Source organism: Dysidea avara, chromosome 2, assembly GCF_963678975.1.
Source record: "Dysidea avara chromosome 2, odDysAvar1.4, whole genome shotgun sequence".
Lineage (NCBI taxonomy): Eukaryota > Metazoa > Porifera > Demospongiae > Dictyoceratida > Dysideidae > Dysidea > Dysidea avara.
In genome coordinates, this window is record NC_089273.1 from 20,758,119 (window position 1) to 20,783,350 (window position 25,232).

The following is a 25,232-nucleotide window of genomic DNA, read 5'->3' on the forward strand; positions in this document are numbered from 1 at the left end:
CTTATGATCACTTTATGTTGATCTACATGGTTGTTATGTATGATATGTTGGACAGTTTGTGTACCTCTATGCACTGAAGAATTATTAATCTGTTGCATACTATGGGACTTGTGTACAATTGTGAGAGTGTGGCATACTACAGTTTCTAAACATATAGGGTGTATTTAGTTGGGGTTTGCTTCCTGCACTTCTTTAGAATATATACAGTGTGTATATTGTGATTATAATTCATTGTGTAGTAGAGATTGAAAGCAATTTTAATATCTGTTGGATTGTAAACAGCTGAAAAGGGTGTGTTAGAACTACTAATGATGCAACAACCTCCCTAACACTGACTTTGAAGTGGTTCCTTATAAGCAGTGGGTGCTAGTTAGCCACACATCTCTTTGTGCCAACCCAGAGGAGGTTGGATGAGCTATCAGTCCTACTTAAATATATTGCTCTTAATTGCATTCTTTTCTTTGGTATTTCACATGACCCTCAATAGTCGCAATACTAAACTGAAAAACTAGGGAGTTCACTGGGGTTCGTCAGATATTCAGATCGTCCTTCACGTAGGCTTCAAGGCTATGTACTCAAGGCACTTGAGATTCGGGGTGAAATTAACAAATTGTGATTTGATGCATGCAACTTCACCAGACTCGTCACGTACGTTTTCTATAATGAAACAACGACCCTTCACTGTGTTACACTAAGATCGCTGTATTACCTTCCTCAATAAAACTGATTTCGCGTAATTTATTTTATTGGCACTTTAAACTCTGGCTTTATTTCCAGCCAAATCAGCGGGGTTCACTGGGGATCGCCACACCGTTAGATTTAGAAATACATAAACTTTCAAATGCACTATAGTTTTAATAAATTTGTCTTGAAACGAAGGTTTTCCAATGAAAATGTACAGCTCACGTGAACACATCCAACCTCCTCTGGTGTCAACCTAGGTTGGTCACTCATCATATCTATATGAGTGAGATTATATATGCAACCAAACCTGGTGCCAGCAGAGTTTGAAGAAGTTTTCAATTAGGGATCAAAGCAGACATAAGTCAAACTTATAAGCACTGTAAGCACTTGTTTTGAAGTGCTTACAAGTGTTTGTTACTGTGCAACATTTGTGCTTGTGCTGGTACTTAATTACTTATATTTCAAAATGCTTATAAGCACTTTTAAAGCACTTTTAAAGCACAAAAGCTGCCAGCTCTTATCAAAAGTATTTAATGAGTTTCTCATTTAACAGCCAAAAGTTGCTATTAAAAGTGAATAATTGTTCTATCAGGTGTATCTGTAGACAATTATTCAGTGTAGCAGGGTAAGTCTTTAGGCCTGAGAAGTGCAGATTGAAAGATGAAACTTTTAAAACTAGGCGCATGCCCACTGCCGGCCAAAGGCCAGCTGTGGGCGTGCGCCGGGTTTACTGAAATTGTTTTCGTAAAAGTGTGTGTGTGTACCTATCTATCTACCTATCTATGTTTGTTCGTACGCACCACATGAGCAACAAATCATTAAATGGTAAAAGCAGCTTTTACGTATAAGGAGTAAAAGTGAAATGAAGTCTGTATTAACTTACACACTGGTAAACTTTACTCTGAGGTGGTTTCTTTTTGGCGGTCTGAATACGGGTGTGGCGACTCTCCTCAGACTTTGTAAATTACCTTTCCTTCAGGTTTTACAGGCGTTTAACAATTGGGAAACAACAGTGCAGGCCTCGTAGATTACCAGGAATAGCCTATCCCTTTGGTTGGAAAAGGGGTGTATCCCAACGTACGCAAACAAAAATGAAGAACAGCTTTGAGGCTTTTGTTGAGAGAATTTGTGGGAAAAAACACTATAGTCACACTATAAAACAGTTTTTAAGATACTTCTGTGCGTAATACATGTATGTTGTTAAAAGTGGTTTGTTTAACAAGTGCTTCCTTAGCAGTGCATAGCAACGTAATTGAAGAATTACAAAAAATTCATGAATTACAACATCCGAGAATTACAATAACTTAATTATGCGTTATTTCATAACATAATAAAATAGTAATACATAGTTGGTTAATTCCAGATGAGTTAGCTAGCTGCATGGCGCCTGGTTTTTAGAAGTAGCACACCATCAACTTTTTACCAATTGATGTTTATTATAACAATCAAATAATACAGGTACATGATTGCATACACCACATTATATATGTTGGTATAAATTGTTTGTTAATAAAATAATTAAGTAATTATATCAAGCACTTTCATAGTGCTTCATTTTGTATTTGAAGCATTTAGTAAATTGCAGCTTTTGTGCATGTGCTTGTACTTAAGCACTTTAATAGGCGCTTGAAAAGTGCTTCAAGCCCTGCTTGACCCATGTCTGGATCAAAGGTAATAAAAAGTAGTGTGGTTGCTCCTGAAGATATACTAGTGGTCAGGTAATCCCTCATGCAGTCATGAGTGTATAGGCGATCTCCCTTGTTTCACTTCTTTTGAACTTAAATTTCCTTGTTAACTTTATTATGACTGTGATATGCCACCTTCTTGAGGACTGTGTACACATGCATCGGTATCCAAAAAATACCTTAATAAATATACCTCCCAACCCTAGTTCTCAGTGTCTGACATCATTCATAAGAATCACAGAGGTTTGCACTTTCTCACAAAAAATATTGACCAGAAACCAGCTTCTCCATACCAATGTATGCTTCATAGATTTGTGCCTCCTTTGTGTCCCATTTACTTTTGCTGACAGTGAAAGGTGTTGATTCACGGTAGTGCCACATGATGGCTTCTCCAAGTTTGAATGGGAATCACCTGAATTTCCATTGCGACCGGATTGATCACTTGTAGTGTTTTTCATTCATTTGTAACGCTGTGTAACAGGCTGAACATAGCTGAAAATGAAGTGTATATTGCCATTTCAGTAATTGACAGTTGGGGCCACGTTCAGATGGAAACAATAAGTCTGGCATCATTCTTTCTTCTAATGCAGTATGTGCAGGTTCACCATGAGATGCGTCTCATTACAATACACAAAAGAGATTAGTTTTGAGCAGCAGACAAATGCCACAATTGGGATGTACTCTACTTCATTTGGATGATGTCGCATGAGCTAACAAAGTGTCTGAGTGTGGTATGAGGATCAGTTTACCAATAGTTGGTGCATCACCACAATGACTAATTCAACTTGCATTTGTCACATAGCTACAGTGGTTTATATTTAGTTAGATTGTGTCGATAGAGTAACTGAATTGGAGGTCCATTTCTACATCCTAGTCATAATATTGTTGTGTTGTTTACTTATTGCATGACTAAGTGTGTATGCAGTACAGTATTGAGTATGGGTATTCAAGTTAATCGGCTGTACTGAGCAAGTAGGTCAACACCAGCATGTGCAGAGAAGAGTTGTTTATTAGTTGATTTCAGAATAAGATATCAGCATAGCTAGCCCAGGTGAATCCTTCATACGAAGAGTAGTTGCCCAATTAGAGGTCGTGTGTTCTATTAGGGTACACTGTAAAAACGGTTTTGTCATTTTAACAAATTGTTTGTTACATCGCGATTTATGTTCTATATAGGGTAGTTAAAGTAATAGAGCTTCTGGAAGTTCAGCTGTCCCTGTAGAGTTGACCAAAGAGTGAAAATGTGTCTCCCTACATATTGAAGACTGCAATAGAAACTTCATGATCTTGTCCACGATTTGTAGGCTAGTAAGGTAGATGTATGTTCTATTAGAGTAGTTGAAACATAATCTTCCGTTCAGCTCGCTCGCGACAATAAAGTCATCCTGCAGGGTGCAGAGTGTGTCTTTTAGGCGAGTCTTTGTATAGTCTGTTAGGCAGCCTGATTGGAGTGATCATTGCTCTTTAACTTGCCACACCCACTACAAAACTCCCCTTTTTTGACTGTTTCCTTTTATCTTGCAGCAGTGTTGCTGGTAATCCTCCGTTTTCGTGTTGCAGTAACTATACTTCGTCTATAGCACACAGTGGTGTAAGTCTCAGGACATCTATCCTTGTAGTGGACAGCACAGCAAGGTGCAGAGTGTGTATTGCCGGTGAGTCTTCCTTCTGTAGTCTCTGTCAAGTAGCCTATTAAGAATGATCATCAATCATAGACTTGCCACACCCACTACGGAACTGTCATTTTATACTAGTGGGTGTGTTTGCCGGATGATAGCGTACACACCAGATCACATGATCAAATTCGCTGATGTGATTGGTTAAATGATGAAAAAGTGATTGATCCTATCTCATTGTAAGTTTTTAGATATTAAATTTTAACCATGACATCATCTGGTTTCTATTAACAACACATGTGTACCGGAATGCCGTATATGTGTATCGTAAACTAATAATGGCATTGACAGTGCTAAGTATCTTGCAACGAAGGTTAGCACGTAATGATAGACATGAAAACCACCTTATGACACACTGATTTGGACCTGTAGTTGGTCTAGCGAGTTTGAAGCTAATTGGGGAAAAACCTGGGAGAGTTTGTGTTTGAAATTTTTATGGCCTCAATTTTTACGTTTCTCATTCTGTCGGCCACAGGGGAGAGAAATGCCTAGTGTAGCTGGGATGGGGAAGGCTGGCAACACGATAAGGATATCCAGAAAGTTTTGGACTAAATTCGTGTCTTCCTCAGGTAGTTACAGTGGTTTAAAGGGTATTTCCTGTAGTTTAACAAATCGCCACCAATAATATTTGTCTAGATTTGAATGATACCGATCCGATTGGAATCCTACCAAGAATGAACGGAACAGTGCTAGAAAAAACATATGCGTGGGTGTTCGAGAATTAATATATAGATATGGTATACTGTATGGAGAATAGAGGCACTTTGATCCTCCCTTGTAAAGCATAGATCAATGAGAAAAGTTCCCATCGATCTAAGGTGCTAATGTTGAATTAGTCATCATGTTGTGATGATTATAATGATGCCTTCCTCTGGTACTATATGTATATAACTGATTACCTTGAAATAATTGTTCCAGTTGTGTTAGTTTCTGTACTGCTACAAAACAGTGATACCCTTTCCATGAAATTTTAAATTGTCTGTATAACTGAATTTTCTACTAGCTGACTGATGCCTAACTCGATTATGAAGTACGTACGTTATACATACGTAACTTACTTTTGTCCCCCTTTGTGTCCCTTTTTTTTCTCCACTACAGGGGTGGAGAACAGTACTCAAAAAGTGGAGAGGGCAAGTCATGTTGAGTTTACAAACTAACTATTTTAAAATCATGGACAACTTCCATTTAGTCTGCATAAGGAACAAATCAAGCACCTATATTATAGTGGAGCAGGGGTGCCCCCCTTTAAATGTAGAGTGGCAGTGCCCCTTTTCCAATCCCCAGTTGCTAAAGTAAAGCAACTACTGTACTCATTAGCCAAATTTCTTTCAGTTTGCCATGGATTTTGTGCTAAATGTTATGTAAGGATATGCCTAATGCTATTCCTTTGATTCAGTATATGAAGGTTCACCAATCAGAATTGCATTGCAAAAATTGAATTCGAGTAGGGATCATAGAAATACGTAAGAAGTAATGAGATAAGGGTGGTTTCCTACACTTGCAGCTACTGTATACTAGCGGACATTTATTCTCCACTTTATTTATCCATGGCTAGGAATTAATTAAATGTACATTAGCTGTAGAACCTCTCCGCTTCATTACTTTTTATTTCTGCTATAATCCTTACATGAATTTAGATTCCTAGTAGTTCCTTGTTGTGTGTGTGATACTGTATGGTTATGACAAATTACTGATCCAGTACATGATTAAAGTTCTTTAAATAACTCCCCGGTGATCTGCAATAATGACAATGACATTGACTGTAAGTAAATAAGATATGATCGTTCTATTAGACTAAACTGCTCTATTAGAATTTATGATCGACTGTTCTATTAGAGTGTATCTAGCTAGAGTCATACCCACAGGGAAGCCATATTACGCTGTCACAAATCCACACACCTTGCATTGTCAGCAAAAGAACTGGGACAAATGTTTGTTTAACTTTCGTAACATAATTATGACTACTGAACCAGTGTCTATTGCATCAAAAGAAAGAATTAATCAGCATAAATTAAAATTTGCATCTAAATGAGTGCTCTAACAATTAATTCCTGAACGTAAAGTGGCTGATTAAAAATTTAATGCAATTATTTAATGTGATTGGGATTGTTCTAAGGTATTATTGACTATCAACATTGCTAAGCTGGCGTGAATGAAAGTGGGCTGGTTTTGAGGTGATTTTTAGTCACATGTGATGAACCTCCTCTGAGAACCTGTTTGTTTTGTAGTTTATACTGCTAATAATACATGTAACAGTGTTTCTTGGTTCTTACAACCCAATGGTCATAAAAGTACTTGGCTAAAGAGCTATACTATATAGCTGGTTATTTTGGAAGGGTTTTTATTTTCAAATGTTTCGAAGAGGTCCTTCTCTTTGAAAATATATTCCCAAGCCCTGTTGTTCTTCGAAAATAAATTCCCGCAAGTAAAAGTAACGTACTTTCACGTGATTGAACAATGCGCATTTGCTTGTGTATTCTTTACAAGTTTAAGCTCAGTATGATACAGTGCTCCACAAAGGAGTAGGCGTGGCCCACAATTAACATCACCCAAAAACCAGCCTCAATTTTCACTGACGACAATGAGGCAATATTGGTTAGGTAAAACTAAGCACAACCAAGCTTTCAGATCGACCCAAAACATTTTCCAAGTTGTTATGGAAGTTTTTTTTTTTTTAATTTATTTAATGGAATTTTCCACTGACTGATGCCTTTAGACAAGCATAACTCGATAACGGCTAAGGTTATGGACTTGATTTTTTCACTGTTCAACATCACTTCAGCCTGAGAGGTGCCTTTTGGCATACCGCAGTACATACAATGCATTCTTCATGGACTTACCAGTGTCCTCCATTGTGTCCCATTCATCTTTGCTGATAGCAAAAAGTGTGGATTTGGTGGTAGCACGTGATGGCTTCCCTTCATAACGGAAATCGTCCGTATTTGTCATAGTGGTTGTTTTGATTGCAGGGGTGTTTTTCAAATAGTGCTTGATTCGTACTGCTGTGTAACAGGTTGAACATAGCTGACAATGAAGCGTAATGGATACATTACTTTTCAGGCGATAATTGATATAACCGGGCTGCACGACACCATTTCTTCCTTTCAGTATGCGTGGATTGCAGAGGTGCTTTTTGAACAGTTCTTGATTCGAAATGCTGTGTAACGGGTTGAACATAGCTGACAATGAAGGCAATGGATACTTCACTTTTCAGACGATAATTGATATAGCTGGGGCGCGGCACCATTTCAGATGTGGTATGCGTGAGTTCACTAGACTTTAAAAAAAAAAAGTTTAACGAACTGGTACACAAAAAAATTGGGATTTTCAACAAAAGTAGGGACCATAGCACATCGATAAACAAGCTGGAATAGTGCATGATATAAAATCACAGTAAAAGAATAAGAGGTGTTATATCCCTACTGTGCATTTCCATTATGATATCTAGGGATATAAACATTTCTTATTGTTTTACTGTGATGTAATACCATGCACTACTCCAGCTTGTTTCAGTACTTTTATCAATGTACTATGGTCCCTACTCTAGTTGAAAATTCCAAATTTTTAGTGTACTTGTGTTTGTTAACTGTTTTTGTAAATAATTATTATGACCGGTGAACCCACACGTACCGTATCTGAAGTGGCACCACAAATTGCTTGAAATCCACCTGTACTTTGAAATATGCATTCTTCGAAATTAAAACCTTCAAAATTCAGATTTTACTGTTCCTACAAAATTTCTGGTTCGAAAATAACCAGCTATACGCTATATGTATAGCACATAACAATAGCCATGACTGTTTACAATCATGTATACAATCATGTATTAGGATCCTGCCCAAGCATCTGTATGAAGTATTGCCAAGTAATGGAATGATGTTTTTAAACCAGGCGCGCCCACAGCCAGCCAAAGGCTGGCTGTGGGCGCATTTGGTTACTGATATTGTTTTCGTAAAAGTGTGTGTGTGTGTACCTACCTATCTATCTACTTATCTACCTATGTTTGTCTGTACACACCCACAAGAGCAAAATCGTTATATGGAAAAGCAGCTTTTACGTAAGAAGTAAAAGTTAAATGAAGTCTGTAGTAAACTTCTGCACAGGTAAAGTTTGCTCTGGGGTGGTTTCTTTTTGGCGGTCTGAAACACGGGTGTGGCTGCTCTCCTCCGACTTCATGAATTACCTGTCCATCGGGATTTACAAACGTTTAACAACTGTGCAGGCCTCATAGACTACCAGGAATAGCCTATCCCTTCGAGTTGGAAAGGGGGCATATCCCCTACTTACCGTACGAAAATGAAGAGCAGCTTTGAGGCTTTGTCGAGACAATTTGTGGAAAAAAACATGATAGTCAAACTATAAAATAGTTTAGAAGATACTTCTGTGCATAAAGTGCTGATAGAAGCGGTTTGTTTAACAAGCGCTCCCTTAGTAGCGCATAGCAACGTAATTGAAGAATTACAAAAGTTTCGTGAATTACAAAATACGAGAATTATAATAAATTAATCATGTATTTATTGCACAACCAAAAATCTATGCAATACATATGTGACTGGATTTTGGAAAAACGATCCAAATTGCACATTAGAAGTTTCGAGATAAACGGTTTTAAAGAATTGAAGCCAGCATAACTCTCCAAGGATAGCAAGCACGTGTATGCAATTTACACAAAAGATGCATCAATCTGTTACCTTTCAAGCCACTTCCAGTACTTGTAGCTACTTGTACAGTTTCCTGCCAAATAAGATAGAAAATCTGAGCAGTTGGACGAGCGAAGTAGTATCACGAGTGCTCACAAAGGGGTGGAGGCTGGGGGATGGCGGGGAGGGCAAAAATAGGCCTCAAAATGGAGGCAGACCACGATTGGAGTCCAGACACGAGATTACAGGGCTGTGCTGGCTCCTTAGTGGCTGATATGTAGCAAAATCTACAGAGAACACGTCTGGCCAACATTATAAGGCTGTCCACCAGTAAACCACTGATTCTTGCCAAGCCAGGTCCTTCACAAGACCTGAAACCGCCATTTGGGAACTCCACACCACCCAGAAAAGACGTCTATTAAAACCAGCCTCGTGTAGTTTGAGTAGTGCTGAGGGTCAAAACTTGTAGTACGATGGTGTAGCTATCCACTGGTGGTATTAGTTTGATTTTGCCTGATGTGCGATTTGGTTCGGTTCTATACAATCTGGTCACATATAGTCTTAATTTCAGATGAGTTAGCTAGCTGCATGGCACCTGGTTTTTAGAAGTAGCACAACATCAACTTGTTAATTCTGATTGTTATATCCTTATACAGCCATAATAGTAGTACTGTAATCTAGCTGTTTACTTCACTAGTACATGACCTTATATGGAAACACTTTTTACTTCACTAGTACATGACCTTGTATGGAAACACTTTAGAGATGATTTTTTCTCATTAGTTTGTAGCAATAATAATTGTATCGATCACCCTACCATATTAGCCTTTATAGTAGAGCAGTTGCTATACAGTCGCATGGCAGTTGTTTACCACACCAAAGAAATGAACTGGTTATGTACATCGTACTGTATAGTAGGGACCACAAAGGTTTGGGCGTGGCACATGAAGAACATCGCCCATAAACCAGTCTCACTTTTCCTTGATGATTATGAAGCAGTATTGGTTAGGTAGGTAAACTAAGCTCAAACAAGCCTTCAGATCGACCTGAAATGCTTTCAACAAGTTGCTATGTAAGTTATAAAAATTTATTTTCTACTGACAGACTGAGTAACTGACTGATGCTTTTAGACAAGAGTAACTCAATAATGGCTAAGGCTATGGGTTTGATCTTTTCACTGTTTGACATCACTTCAGCCGGACATGTGCCTTTTGACGTACTGCAGTACATATAATGCATTCTTCATGGACTTACCAGTGTCCTCCTTCGTCATCTTTGCAGCTGATAGCGAAAGGTGTTGATTTGGCAGTAGTTTCCCTTTGTAACTGAAATTGTTTGTGTGGCTACTTTGATTGCAGAGGTGCTTTTCAAACAGTTCTTGATTCATAATGCTGTGTAACAGGTTAAACATATTCACTTTTCAGACGATAATTGATAGCTAGGGCGCACAGTGCTATTTCTTTCTTTTGATGCAGTATGAGTGGATTCACCAGTCATAATAATTGTATTTTATAAAAAGAAGTTAACAAACAAGTACACAAAAAAATTGGATTTTCAATTAGAGTAAGGACCATAAAAAGCACTGAAACTAGCTGGAGTAGTGCATGATATTAAATCACAGTAAAACAATTATTTATAGTTATATCCCGGTACGAGGGTGATATCATTGTTATTACACGAGTCCGAGGCGGAGCCGAGGACGAGTGTAATAACAATGATATCATCCGAGTATACGGGATATAACTGTTTTATATCCCAGTGCGCGGGAGTGCGCAGAAGTTTACGGATAGTAAATTAAGTTCCAGTTTGAGTTCCTGTCACTGTGCTCAAGATTTCGTCCAAATTGTGTGGAGATTCTACTTTGTAGCTACAAGAGAGACCTTACATACTGCCTACAAACTGTATCGAAGGGCGGTGTTATGAAGCAGCGGTTCCAGGTACGATTTGCCTTCGTCAGAAATTGGTATGGTGGTGTCGCGTGGTGTGCAAGAGAAAAATAAAGACCAACAAGTGGCTACCATAGTCCGAGATAGAACGATGAAGCTAGAGGAAGTTAGTTCTTACCATAGTGGCCGTTGGGAGTGATTGCTGGAGCAAAAATCGTCACGGACTATTCTTGACATTTGTTAAACTATCACGGTATTGGTAACTTGTAGTGTTATTGTGTAAAGGATTAACAGTTTTCTTGTAAGGTTTAGCTAGTTTTAAGTGCTGTATTAGTGTGTTTTGTATCAATATTTCCTTATTTGGCTCTTTGTTCCATTGGCAAACAATGCCATTCGCGGTTATTATGATGTCACGAAAGAGACTGAGTGGCTCCGCAACAGGGTGATAAGTTAGTTATCACTGGGTGATAACTAATATATCGTACAGTAGCAGCGCCGCTCTGTCTAGCTGTATGGTAGTTATAACCCAGCGCGGCACTTTGATACTCCCACGCACTGGGATGTAAGTACATTTTACTACTGCTATATGGTTGAGACAAGTGGTTGGTACTACATAGAAATCTAAACCTCAGTTTACTGTTGGGCATGGCCTTAAAACCTGACAGTTTATTATGGGTATGGCTTGTAGTCACCACTAAACCATCAACACATAACTTAAATTAAAATGCCAAATAACTTATGTCTAGCCTCCCCCACATCATTATACTACACAGTGTTAATTTAATCAAAACGGACTAATCGGCTAGTAGCCAATATCCAATATCTGCCCAATACCGATTATCAATACTCTAATTTGAGACGTGTGAAGAAAGCCCCAATAGTACAATGGAAAATAATTGCATCTTTGTTCTTTTTATCCAGACCTTGTACAGCAGCAATTTCATGACTATGTGGTAACCACCAATAAATCGGTAACAACATACTAGAAGCATGAACTTGCAGTTGGTCTACTTCCTGATGTAGCAGTGGAACACTTCATCTTGACAGGCTTTATAGTCATTTTTTCAGAAACCACGCTCATATCCTTGTAACACTTTATTCTCCATTGATAGGTGACTACCGCACTGCCATTAAGTGGCTGTTCAGTGCATTTGTGATGGTGAGAAGGCACATGGAAAAATTGTGTCGTTTTGATCCATAATTTGTTGACACCAGAGGTTGAGAGAAAACCAATTCACGGAAGTATGGCAATAGTCTATTAATGGATAATAAAACACAATGGAGTAGCTAGTCTGCCTTTTGACCACAGTATCCGCCATACATACCATGACATGCGTGGGCAAACAGATGGGGTGTTCTATTGTAATATCAGAAAGTAGACCAGCTATGAGGTTGTACTTCTAGTATGCTATTACCCATCCATTGTGATTACCACATAGCCACAAATTGGCTGCTGCTGTGCCAGGTCTGGTGGAAAGAATGAAAACATGATGTGTTTACATTGTAGCATTGGGCTTCTCTCTACACGTATTTTAAGCGCCTTGTTTATAATTTCTTTGTGAATACGCTCTATAGGGGCCACATTTCTTCTTTTCTAGCATTATAGGCTGTTTGTTACAAGATGATTACAGCTTGTACATGCATTAGGCAGTAGTACTGTATCTTTTGTGGATGCTAGCTGGTCTGATCTAATATTGAGTTTGTATGTGAGTTCATTTCTAAAGTAATACCACACTATATTCCCATTACGTCTGTGCCAGTGCTGCAAAACCACCACTAACAAATAGCGCCTATGTTGTGTACTAAGTTACTGTAGTGAAATGCAGTTTTTCATGGAGAAAAGATTTTATAGATCAAATTTTGTGGTTGCTATCCATATAGTCTGTATATGCTTTGGCTAATAAAGTGAAAAATTCTATATGGGTCATTCCATGTCAAATCAACAAGGAATTTAGGGTCACCTCTCAGATTTTGACGAAACTTGGTGTGTTGTAGTACCTACAGGGTATGATGCTTATTACTCATGCAAATTTTTAGCTCCATACACTACATAGTTTCTGATTTATGACCACAAATATTTTGAATATTTCTTGAAAAATTGGTCCATTCCTAGTTACAAAATTGACTGTAACTTCACACTGTGTAAATATTTTAAAACACATTTTCACTGATGGAGGACTATTGATCGACCTTTCCGGTGATTCCTAATTATGGGATATCTACTTAATTATGGTTCAAAAATACTTTATTGAAAACCTTAATCCTTTATATTTCAAAAAAGGCTGCTTGAAATTCTTTGAATTTTTTTTGTGAATAATGATTAGATTATGGTCTATGTTTGATAAAATTTTTGTGGTGGAACCACCATGGGTTTAAGAGATATAATGAATGGCACGTACTCATTACTCTAATACGCATAATTAGAAAATACGGTTGGAGGGGCATGCATATTATTTGGAATAACTCCTAGTGATGACTCACTCCTGCTGCGTACCAGGTTGCTCAAATCGATCGGACAGAGAAACAGGTCTTTCTTATTTTAAGTTGCCGTTGAACGGAAAAGCCATTTTGAAGCAATGGATTCATGTGAGGACAAACCTACCGATAAATGGCAGTACTCATGTTTGCAGTATTCATTTCGTGTAAGCAGCTGGGTGTTTGTTAAGGCCAGATGATGTTCCATCTCTTCACCTTCCGGTGAGAAGAACAGGTAATAAAACTGCTACTCGAAAACTCCCTAAAGATTGCCCCTTTGTCGAGCCACAGCCCAGGCACACGAGCTGCAGCCCAGAAGTAGAGATCCCAACCTTGAGCTCTTCAGAATTAATGCTACAAACGTGTCAGTGTGTAGTAAGTGTTAGAGTAGTCAAAGGGAAGGGCCAAGCATAGAGGAACTAGAGCGTTTGCTTCGTGAAGAAAAGCAAAAGAACACTAGGTTATTGGAGGAGCTTGCCAATGCAAACAGCAAACTTTCGATTAGACAACATTAAAAACGACTCTCAAGTATGTTATTATACAGGATTTAGTTCATTCTTTGCCCTCAAGAATTTTTATGATTATCTTGGGCCGGCTGTGGATCACCTGAGTTATTCACATAATGGTCCCATTGCTGACGAACAAGTTAAGAGATGTTGATCAAGAGCACTACCTCCACTTGAAGAGTTCTTTATGACCATGCTACGTTTACGTGCTGGCCTTTTTGAGCAGGACATTGCTGATCGATTCCAAGTTAGTCAGTCAACAGTATCCAGGATAGTTTGCACTTAAATAATTTTTTTGTATCTAAAACTCAAAGACATTCCATTGTGGCCACCTAGAGAACTAGTGCAAATGAATATGCCAAGACAATTTCGAGAAAAGTACCCATCAACCAGAGTCATCATTGATGCCACAGAAATATTTGTGGAACAACCACAGTTACCAGAGCTTCAAAAAAATGACATTTTCTAGCTACAAAAACCACAACACTTCAAAGCATTAGTTGGTATTTCACCAGACGGTGCTATAACTTTCGTTTCCTCAGTATATCCAGGCTGTATTTCTGATAAAGAGTTGACAAGGAAGAGTGGCATTCTTGATTTATTGGAAGAAAGGGACTCGGTTATGGCTGATAGAGGCTTTGAAATTGATGCTTATTGGAGTGAGGTTAAATATACGTACCTCCATATTTACGTGGTAAAAAGCAACTATCAGAAAATGAATTAGTGTCTACTAGAAAATTTGTGTGTGCTGTGTTCTAGCAAATTTTTCACCTCCTCTGTGTAAGTAAATGTAAATTATTGATTCTATATGTACTCAAAAACCTGTATAGTAATGATATTGTTATTATACATATTACATAATTATGCACAAAAGAAACTTGTATATCTACAGTATGTACAATGCATGCTCTATAAATAATAACTGGGCTTGTGTTCTGGGGATAAAAGCTCGGGTAAAACATGTTGCATGTAGTAATTGTCAAGTTGACTACAAAAAGAATCCTCCCATAAAGGGTCAGGGTAAATCATTTCAATTGCAATGCCGCATGTGGTATACACACAAAAATCACACCACTTAGATTTGGGCGAAACATGTAATTGCATTTGTATTTGGTGATAATAACTGTGTGTTCTTTTCAGGTGTAGCTGTCCATCAATAATGGAACAGTAGAAGTCGACATTCTTACAAGCCTCACGAGGATGGACAAATGCCTTAGAATATGGACATTCGAACTCAGCTATGCCCTGTGGGTTTGTTACAGATGGATCAGTAACCCATGCATTTGATGAAGCTCCAAGCCAGCATTTCCTTGGATGTACCACAAATCCTGTTCAATACCATCATGACCATCTTTTTTCATGACCTTGACATATTCTTGTCTTGCCTTGTCCTCATTGTTGATACCCCAAGCGATAGGTTTGGATAGGTGTTGCATGACCTTAGGATATATACAAAACTGAAGCAATGAAACAGTCCTTTTCTTCTGCAATAAAATATGGCCACATTTGGAGCCAGTGATTCTCAGACGACGTGCATCGTGCCATTTGTCACACTCAGATTGCTGTCTGGTGCATGATTCTAAAGAGTCTCTTTCCTCAGCTGTAAGTATCAATTTCTCCAAAATATTCTGCTCAACTGCAACTGCTGGGATCACAAAAAGTTGGTTTGGCGAAGCTGCTGCGTCATTATCACATTCTTCATTACCATTGAAATCAATATCTGAAACATCATCTCTTCTGATACAATAACTATGATCATGCTGAATTTTGTCAACTGATGGTAGAAGAAACTCGGTAGCTTTTCAAGCTTCAAAAGACTGCAACAGAGTTCCTCTAACCTTTGTGAGCAAGGAGTTCTAAACTTCAATGGCTTAGGATCAAATACTACCTTCAAGCCTCTTGATCAAGATCGTTCTGGTTTTAACTCTCGACGACGAGCACCAAGTTGGTCTACTGGAATTGGTTCTACACGTTTCCCACATGGCTGGTTCCATTCCTGCAATTTGTCTGTGCAAGTTATGTACTCTGGCAAACACCGTACTCTGCAAAAGTCTGCTAAAGCATGGGAAAAGGCACCAATGTGCTTGCAACTTCCTTGTGGTGCAACTCCAGCAGGACATCCACATTCAGCATAAAAGATATCACAACTGTTCATATTCAATGCCATCTTGAGAAGGTAGACTCTGTCTTTTCTCATCTTGGGTAAGCACTTGGCTTTTAAAAACAGGTTATCTTCTGTAGCACATACCTGAATGCCTTGAATGTGTCCACATCGAAACAAGTTCTCTGCAGATGAGATGAATTGATTGCTTTGAAATCATCAGCAGGAAGTCCATCGGAGACAGATCGGTTTACAAAATAAGATACTATTTCACCAAAAGTAAATGGAATTTGTCAGTGATCGTAAGAGCCTTTACGAACTCTTCCCATCCACTTTCTGGGAATTCTAAGTCAGTGCAATCAGCTTGATTATTAATGTCTACTCCTTTAGAATCAATCTTGTCCTTAATTCCATATTTAATACAAGCCTTCACCCTGTGTAATGTTTATAAGGACACTAATAATTATTCCACACACAATATAAGATAACATATACATTAAGCAACATCCTACATGTAATACACTATAACAAAGAAAGCTCTCGTGTAAAAATACCCTAACAGATGTCGACCCCGGGAATAGACCTTCGTTTAAGCGTAGTTGTAAAACCCTTGTGTACAGGATAGCTGTAGTACAGGTCTCACCACAAGCGTACATGGGGGATGCCACTACAAACACGTATAAATAAGCCTATGAATATCTTACCTGGTGATCAGTCCAGCTTTATTCCCCTTCGTTGGTGCTTCCCTGTTGACGAGCCAGTTCTTCAATTCTGTAACCTTCATTTTGGATAGCCTTTTGTCGTCTTCCATGAGGTTTTCCATCATCACAGTTATTTCTTTTAACGCACATGCCCCTCTGACCATATTTTCTAATTACGCTAATTCGAGTAATGAATATGCGCCATTATGTTGTGGTATGTAGTGGAATTTTGTAGCCTATTATTGCTATATGGGAGTGTACACCTCCAATAACCACTCACAACAAGGCCACGCCAAGTTTATCTTACAGAGTGAAGGTGTCTAGGTACAGTGCAACCTGTATTGAAAGGCCACCTGTATTGAAAGACCACCTATGTGCTGCAGTTGATTTATACTTCACATTAATGTATAGCACCATAGCATCAACTCGTTCTAGCAAATCCAAAAGTGGTCCTTATTAGACAGGTTGACTTTAAATTACAGATCTGACCACCATATGTCCATAAACATATCATGTGAATGTTGTACCATCTCTTCAGAAATATCTTCTTTATCAAGTTGAATCACACTATAGTGGACTTAGCCCTATTTAAGTAGTGTATGTGGCTGCATAGGTATGTATAACAGAACTCCTCAAAAGGGATACCTGGACACCTGTTTATACTCCCACTCTAGTGGTGCACATATCTTTGAACCAAGATACTTTCTGTGGCCCATGTAATATGACCACTTTATTATAGTCCTAGGAATGGAGGGGTTTTTACCATATGAATGCATTACTAGCACCTCAATAATTTTTAAATTACTTTATAGATAGTTGTAACCACTTTGAAGATCAAGACAAAAATTCATGCACACACTCACACAATAGGTAAACATGTTGATCACATTTTCATGTGTTTTTAACATTTGCCTGTACTGATTTTCAAAGCGTAAATGCAAAATACTTTGAAACACAATTTAGTAATTGCAGTACTATAAATCACACATTGAGGTGCAAACAAGTGTCCATAATATTAAAAAAAAACTCTTGCAACAAGTAATGCATCTACTGCATACAGTGTGACTCTTCTATTCCCTGGACCCATTGATAATGTGTTCATTTTTGGGAAACCACAGACTTCTTGGATTCAAATGTATGTACTTTTATGAAGTGAGATCATGAATGGCTGCTGGGTATCCTTTTTGGGGAGGTCTGTTGTACCTATGCAACCATGTACATAACTTAAATGGTGTGAAGTGGGGCTACATATATAAGTGCAATACGGTGGGATTAGACTTAATAAATAAGGTATTTCTGAAGAGATGGTACAGTATTCACATATTTATGGATATATGCTGAAAGTCCACCTTCCAATAAGGACCGCTTTTGGATTTGCTAGAAAGGGTTAATGCTTTGGTGTTATACATTGATATCTGATCAAAGAAGTATAAACTAACTGCAACACATAGATGGTCTTTCAATACAGGTGGTTGCTAATACAGGTTGCATTACCTTTACTCTGTAAGACAAACTTAGCATGGCCTAGTTATGTGTGGTTATTGGAGGTGTACACTCCCATACAGCAATAATAGAAGATTAAACAGGGTTAACTTGGAAGTGTCTCCATGGTGACACTTAGTAGTTGATAACTACCAGGTTTACAGAGGTGCAAATATGTACACTATGCATAAGACCCAGGAGAAGATGGTTGCAAATAACAAATTTCCAATACCTAAGTTAAACCTGGACCCAAAGCCCAGTCAAACTGGTTATCCAGACAGCATTTGCACAACAAACCATCCTTAGTGGTAGGTAAGAAGATAGTTCCAGTGTGTTTAGTGTGTTTACAGTGGAAATAGCTTGCTTACCCTTGAGTTTACTACTTGAAAATCTATAGTGTCTGCAGTAGAGTAGTAGTCATGGATCAAGGAACTTCAACTTCAGTTGGAAGTGCCAATACAATCCAGCCCCTGGTCACCACAGGCTCACCAGGGATCTCGACTTCTCAGAACAACCCAGCAGTTTGTCCCAAGAGGATATCAGCAGGATCGTGGCAGCAGTTGCTGGCTTTATGCAACCCCGCCTAATCCCAGCAGTGACCAGTCAACAACACAACCCTCTGTCATCAGGGTCCAACGCAACTGCTAGCTCAGAGTCATTATCAGCAACCATCACCACCAGCTCTGGTAAGGAATAATTAGTACTGTGGCTGATAAATAAGTTTAGTCTTTAGTGTACGGATTTCTTGGTGTTACTATACGGAGCTCAGTAGCTAAAGCATTTTATAATAGAGTCATTAATTGATTTCCGGATGAATTTATATCCAGATACCTGTAGCAACCAAACAAACGGCTCCATAGCCCTGATATTTGCAGCATAGGAGGACACATGTGTTGGCACTTCACATACCAAAAATCACTCCAATCGGTTGAAGCAGGTAGGAATACGAAGCCCACATGTCCGTCCGAAAAACAATCGATTACCGGACAAAAGAATCTATATCCGGACAACAGCTCATAATTCCGCAAGGAAAGAACCGGTTTCCGCTAAACTCTAGTATATATAACTTTTGTCTATGTTAGTACCATGATACAAATTTGAGTCTGAAATGTACACCAACTGGCAGATACAGCTTGCTAAAGTTCACCTACCCCAACAACCACTATTTCCGGACACTTTATATCTAGCAACTATAGGTTACTTTAATGCATCTGCAGTCAGGCCCATAGCCAAGGGATCATGAAGAACCGCCTTCTTAGAGAAAAGGTCCACAATTTCAGCACGAAAGGTTCACAATGTCAGCAAAAGGTCCACAATTTTGTTAGCTATACAAGTCCCAAATTTCAGTAGAAAAGTCCATCAGCTGCAGTTTACTAAATACCAACTATAAATAAGTAGCAATAGCTATATATCAAGCTAAATTAATCTCAAATTAAATGTTCTGGGTAACATATTCAGTAAATGAAAGATTGAGATATTCTAAATGAGCAGTCAACCATTCTAATAGAACAGTCACCTTCACGTTTTCTTTTAAAAGGTGAATATAACTACTTAATTCATTTACAAAACATAGTGAGATCACCTAAACTTCATTAATTGAGCCACTCAGACCCCCATGAATAACATTCATACTTCAAATTCATGTAATGTGTAAATTTAATTCCATTCCAAAACAGCTCATAACTGTAAAAAAAGTGCTCACCCAACTAAAGCAGAGTTAACTGCGACAAAAAGCAATGATATCATAGTGCAGCCATGTGTGAAGTATGGAAATATTAATCAGATGATACAATATGGTTGTTGAAGTATTAATAAGAACTATGCATGTGATGCTGCTAGCTTTTAAGTGTGTAAGCATCTTCATAAATGCCACTCAAATTTGATTCTCAATAAAACAATAGATTCTCTGATAGCTTGGCCGCCTTTCCCATATAGGGCAATGCTATGAACAAAGGAAAGGCAGCCAAACTCAAACTATATACAGAATCTATTGCTTTATTGATAATTAAATTTGAGTGGCATTTATGAGGATGCTCACACACTTAAAAGCTAGCAGCATCACATAGTACTGATTAATACTTTAACAATAATATCAAGACACACGGTAGTGTGTCATGCGGCCCAAGAAGCCGGCGCACCACACCGTGAGTATATTGACAGGAAGAACGAAAACGTCATTTTCACACCTTTGTATCTCGGTGATCACTTATCTGATTGGAACCAAATTTGCTACACAGTTGCCCGCCAGCCAAGGGAGTCTACATTCCAAATTTGAAGGAAATCGCTCCAGCCATTTCCAAGATACGAGCTGCCAAAGTTTCGTTTTTTCTTCTTCGTCTTTTCGCACACTTGCAAAAATTGCTATAACACGCAAACGCGTACTCCGATCGCCTTGAAATTTGGCACACAGAAAGGGAGTCCAAAGGCGAATCCTAGCATCAACTTTGGTACAAATCCGATAAATGGTTCAGGAGTTATGACCGATTATTCGCGTAAAACAAGATCGATTTGTTGTCACGCCTACAGGGTAAACCGCTTCATGGAATGAGTTGAAAATTGCTATGTAGATGGAGTAACCATCGTAGGAGTGCCTTTTGGTGGTTTGAAAGGAATCGAGATAAAGACCACGGAGATATGACACAAAACCCAACCTGTGTCACAATTACGCGATCGATTTTTATGAATAAAAAAGTATTAGTTTTCACGCCTACTAGGCAAACCGCTTAGAGCAATGAGCTGAAAATCGGTGCATAGCTGGAATAATCTTCATAGAAAGTCCTTGCAGTAGTACAGAAGAATCGGATTACTAACCACTGAGTTATGATTCGAAAGCCAACTCCGTGTAGCAAATGCGAGATCGAGATACTCTAATAGAACAGTCACCCTAATAGAGCATTCGGCTAATTTATTTATTCCATTATAGAATTTTATTGCATCACAAGTTATTCTGTATGGAGTTCAGCTGCAAACAGTTAATCTTATAGACAGTTCAGCAAGAAGACAGTCACCATGTGGAGAGTTAAGCAAATATACCACTATAGAGATTCAGAACATTACAAGTCACACTGAAGAAAGTTCAGCTATAAACAAGTCATGCACTGTGTAGAGAATTCAGCTACAATTAAGTCACTCTCTAGAGAATTCAGTTACACAGAATTCTGCTACACACAAGTCACTGTGGAGAGAGTTCAGCTACAAACAAATTACCCTTTAGAGTGATCAGCTACAAACAAAACACTTTGCAGGGTGTTCAACTGCAACAAATCAATTACCTTTAGAGCGATCAGCAATGAACAAATCAACACAAATCTACCTGTAGAGAGATCAGCTAGAAACAACTCACCCTGAAGAGAGTTCAGCTACAAAAAATCACCCTGTAGAGACATCAGCTAGAAACTAGACACAATGTAAGGAGTTCAGCTACAAGCAATCACCCTGTAGAGAGTTCAGCTAAAACAAATCAACCTGCAGAGAGATCAGCTACAAACAAATCACCTTATAGAGAGTTCAGCTACAAACAGATTACCTGTAGAGAGATCGGCTACAAACAAATCAACCTGCAGAGAGATCATCTATATACACACAAATCAACTTGTAGACAGATCAGCTACAAACAAATCACCCTGTAGAGAGATCAGCTAGAAACTACACACAATGTAAGGAGTTCAGCTACAAACAAATCACCCTGTAGAGAGATCAGCTACAAACTAGACATAAAGTAAGATTTCAGCTACAAGCAAATTACCCTGTAGAGAGTTCATCTACAAACAAATCAACCTGTAGAGCAATCAGCTCGAAACAAATCACCCTGAAGAGAGGTCAGCTACAAAAAATCACCCTGTAGAGAGATCAGCTAGAAACAAATCACCCTGAAGAGAGGTCAGCTACAAAAAAAATCACCATGCAGAGAGATCAGCTAGAAGAAGTTAACTTGTAGAGAGTTCAGCTACAAAGAAACCATCATTTAGAGAGTTCAGCTTCAAACAAATCACCTGTAGAGAGTTCAGCTACAAACAAATCTCTCTGTAGAGAGATCAGCTAGAAGAAGTTACCTTGTAGATCGTTCAGCTACGAACAAGTCACCCTGTAGAGAGATCAGGTAGAAGAAGTTACCTTGTAGAGAGTTCAGCTACAAAGAAAACACCATGTAGAGAGTTCAGCTGCAAAGAAATCACCCTGTAGAAAATTCTGCCAGAAACAAATTGCCCTGTAGAAAGATCAGTTAGAAGAAGTTACCTTGTAGAGAGTTCAGCTACAAAGAAACCATTCTGTAAAGAGCTCAGCTGCAAACAAATCACCTGTACAGAATTCAGCTACAAACAAATCACCCTGCAGAGAGATCAGCTAGAAGAAGTTAACTTGTAGAGAGTTCAGCTACAAAGAAACCATCATTTAGAAAGTTCAGTTACAAACAAATCTCCCTGTAGAGAGATCAGCTAGAAGAAGTTACCTTGTAGAGAGTGAAGCTACAAACAAATCACCCTATTGAAAGATCAGCTAGAAGAAGTCACCTTGTAGAAAGTTCTGTTACAAAGAAACCACCATGTAGAGAGTTCAGCTACAAACTAGCCACCTTGTAGAGACATCAGCTAGAAAAGTTACCTTGTAGAGAGTTCAGCTACAAAGAAACCATTCTGTAAAAAGCTCAGCTGCAAACAAATCACCTGTACAGAATTCAGCTATGAACAAATCATCCTGTAGAGAGATCAGCTAGAAGAAGTTACCTTGTAGATAGTTCAGCTACAAACAAATCACCCTGTAGAGAGATCAGTTAGAAGAAATTACCTTGTAGAGTGTTCAGCTACAAAGAAACCATCATGTAGAGAGTTCAGCTGCAAAGAAATCACCCTGTAGAAAATTCTGCCAGAAACAAATTGCCCTGTAGAAAGATCAGTTAGAAGAAGTTACCTTTTAGAGAGTTCAGCTACAAAGAAACCACCTGTACAGAATTCAGCTACAAACAAATCACCTGTACAGAATTCAGCTACATACAAATCACCTGTAGAGAGTTCAGCTACAAACAAATCTCCCTGTAGAGAGATCAGCTAGAAGAAGTTACTTTGTAGATAGTTCAGCTACAAACAAATCACCCTGTAGAAAGATCAGTTAGAAGAAGTTACTTTGTAGAGAGTTCAGCTACAAAGAAACCATTCTGTAAAGAGCTCAGCTGCAAACAAATCACCTGTAAAGAATTCAGCTACAAACAAATCACCCTGTAGAGAGATCAGCTAGAAGAAGTTACCTTGTAGATAGTTCAACTACAAAAAATCTCCCTGTAGAGAGATCAGCTAGAAGAAATTACCTTGTAGAGAGTTCAGCTACAAAGAAATCACCACTGTCCAAATTTCAAGGCAATAGCTCTTTCCAATCTGAAGTTATCAATTGTCAAAGTTGGCAAATTGGATGTGTGTGGAAGACCCCATTTCGCAAATCCGATCACATATGTATTATATATATAATTTGTACATTTACTGATAAAATATTTAAAGTACATCTACTTCATCTTTTCGTCTTCCTGTAGTAAAGAAAAAAAACATAGGTTAAAAAAGTCCCAAAGCTGGCCATAGGCCGGCTTTGGGGTATACAAATACAAAAAGAAATGAAATCTAATCCAAAACAGCCAAGCTGTAAAAAAAGTGTGCGGCCCTCAGAAAGGCTATGGTGAAAAAAGATGTGAAATCCAAGGTGGCGGCCAAGAAATGGCTGTGATGGTAGGTTAATGGTAAAAAATTTTAATAACAACAATTCAGGTGAATTTTTGTGCCGCTTCACAAAATTTACCTGAATTGTCATTATTAAAATTTTTACCATTAACCTACCATCACAGCCATTTCTTGGCCGCCACCTTGGATTTCACATCTTTTTTCACCATAGCCTTTCTGAGGGCCGCACACTTTTTTTACAGCTTGGCTGTTTTGGATTAGATTGTATTATCTGATTAATATTGTATATCTGATTAATATTTCTATACCTCACACATGGCCACACTATGATATCATTACTTTTTGTCGCAGTTAACTCTGCTTTACTTGGGCAGTCACACACTTTTTTAGACATAAGTTGTTTTGGATGGGATATATACACATATATTTATAACACAAATTATGGGGTTCAAACATACCTTTAAAATACTGCCAGTAAAGCTAAAAGTACACATAAAACATATGGTAACAAGGGCACAGAAGAAATTACCAGTTGTAGGTGGTAAGTTGGCATATACATGGTATACAAAGCTTATAAAACATGATCTCTGTTTCTAGATGATGAAGATGGCAGTGAAAGTTCTCGTGGTAAGTACTGTTTGAATCAACGTTACCAACTTGTGCAGCCAAAAAGTGTATGATTGAGCAATTAGTCGATAGCTAGCAAGTGATATCTGATCGGTTTCACAAATACTGCTGCCATTTCTCTGAAGAAGCAAACCCCCATCACTTCAAATGCAAGGAGCATCAGTAATATCACAGTATACTGTAGCTTTACTTATGTAGCTGTTTAACTGTGACGCAGTAATGATCATAGTGTTATTCGTGGGGGTCTGAGTGGCTCAGTGGCTCAATTAATGAAGTTTAGGTGATCTCACTATGTTTTGTAAATGAATTAAGTAGTTATATTCACCTTTTAAAAGAAAATGTAAAAGTGACCGTTCTATTAGAGTGGTTGACTGCTCATTTAAAATATCTCGATCTTTCATTTACTGAATATGTTACCCAGAACATTTAATTTGAGATTAATTTAGCTTGATATATAGCTATTGCTACTTATTTATAGTTGGTATTTAGTAAACTGCAGCTGATGGACTTGTCTACTGAAAACTTGGGACTTGCATAGCTAACAAAATTGTGGACCTTTTGCTAACATTGTGAACCTTTTGTGCTAGAAATTGTGGACCTTTTCTCTAAGAAGGCGGTTCTTCATGACCCCCTGGCTATGGGCCTGACTGCAGATGCATTAAAGTAACCTATAGTTGCTAGATATAAAGTGTCCGGAAATAGTGTTTGTTGGGGTAGGTGAACTTTAGCAAGCTCTATCTGCCATTTGGTGTACATTTCAGACTCCAAATTTTTATCATTTTACTAACATAGACTAAAGTTATATCTACTAAAGTTTAGCAGAAATCAGTTCTTTCCTTGCGGAATTATGAGCTATTGTCTGGATATAGATTTTTTGTCCAGTAATCGATCGTTTTTTCAGACGGACATGTGGGCTTCGTATTCCTACCTGCTTCAACCGATTGGAGTGATTTTTGGTATGTAAAGTGCCAACACATGTGTCCTCCTATGCTGCAAGTATCAGGGCTATGGAGCTGTTTGTTTGGTTGCTACAGGTGTCCGGATATAAATTCGTCCGGGGATCGATTAATAACTCTAGTGCAGGACAGTGAGTGTGCGCCGGACCA

The 25,232-nt window shown here is 38.4% G+C and overlaps 1 protein-coding gene across 1 annotated transcript in view; it reads left to right on the plus strand.

The window, feature by feature from the left end:
- The window catches only part of LOC136246812 (uncharacterized), a 62,263-nt gene that overhangs the window by 607 nt on the left and 36,424 nt on the right, over nucleotides 1-25,232 (plus strand). The window lies entirely within an intron of this gene.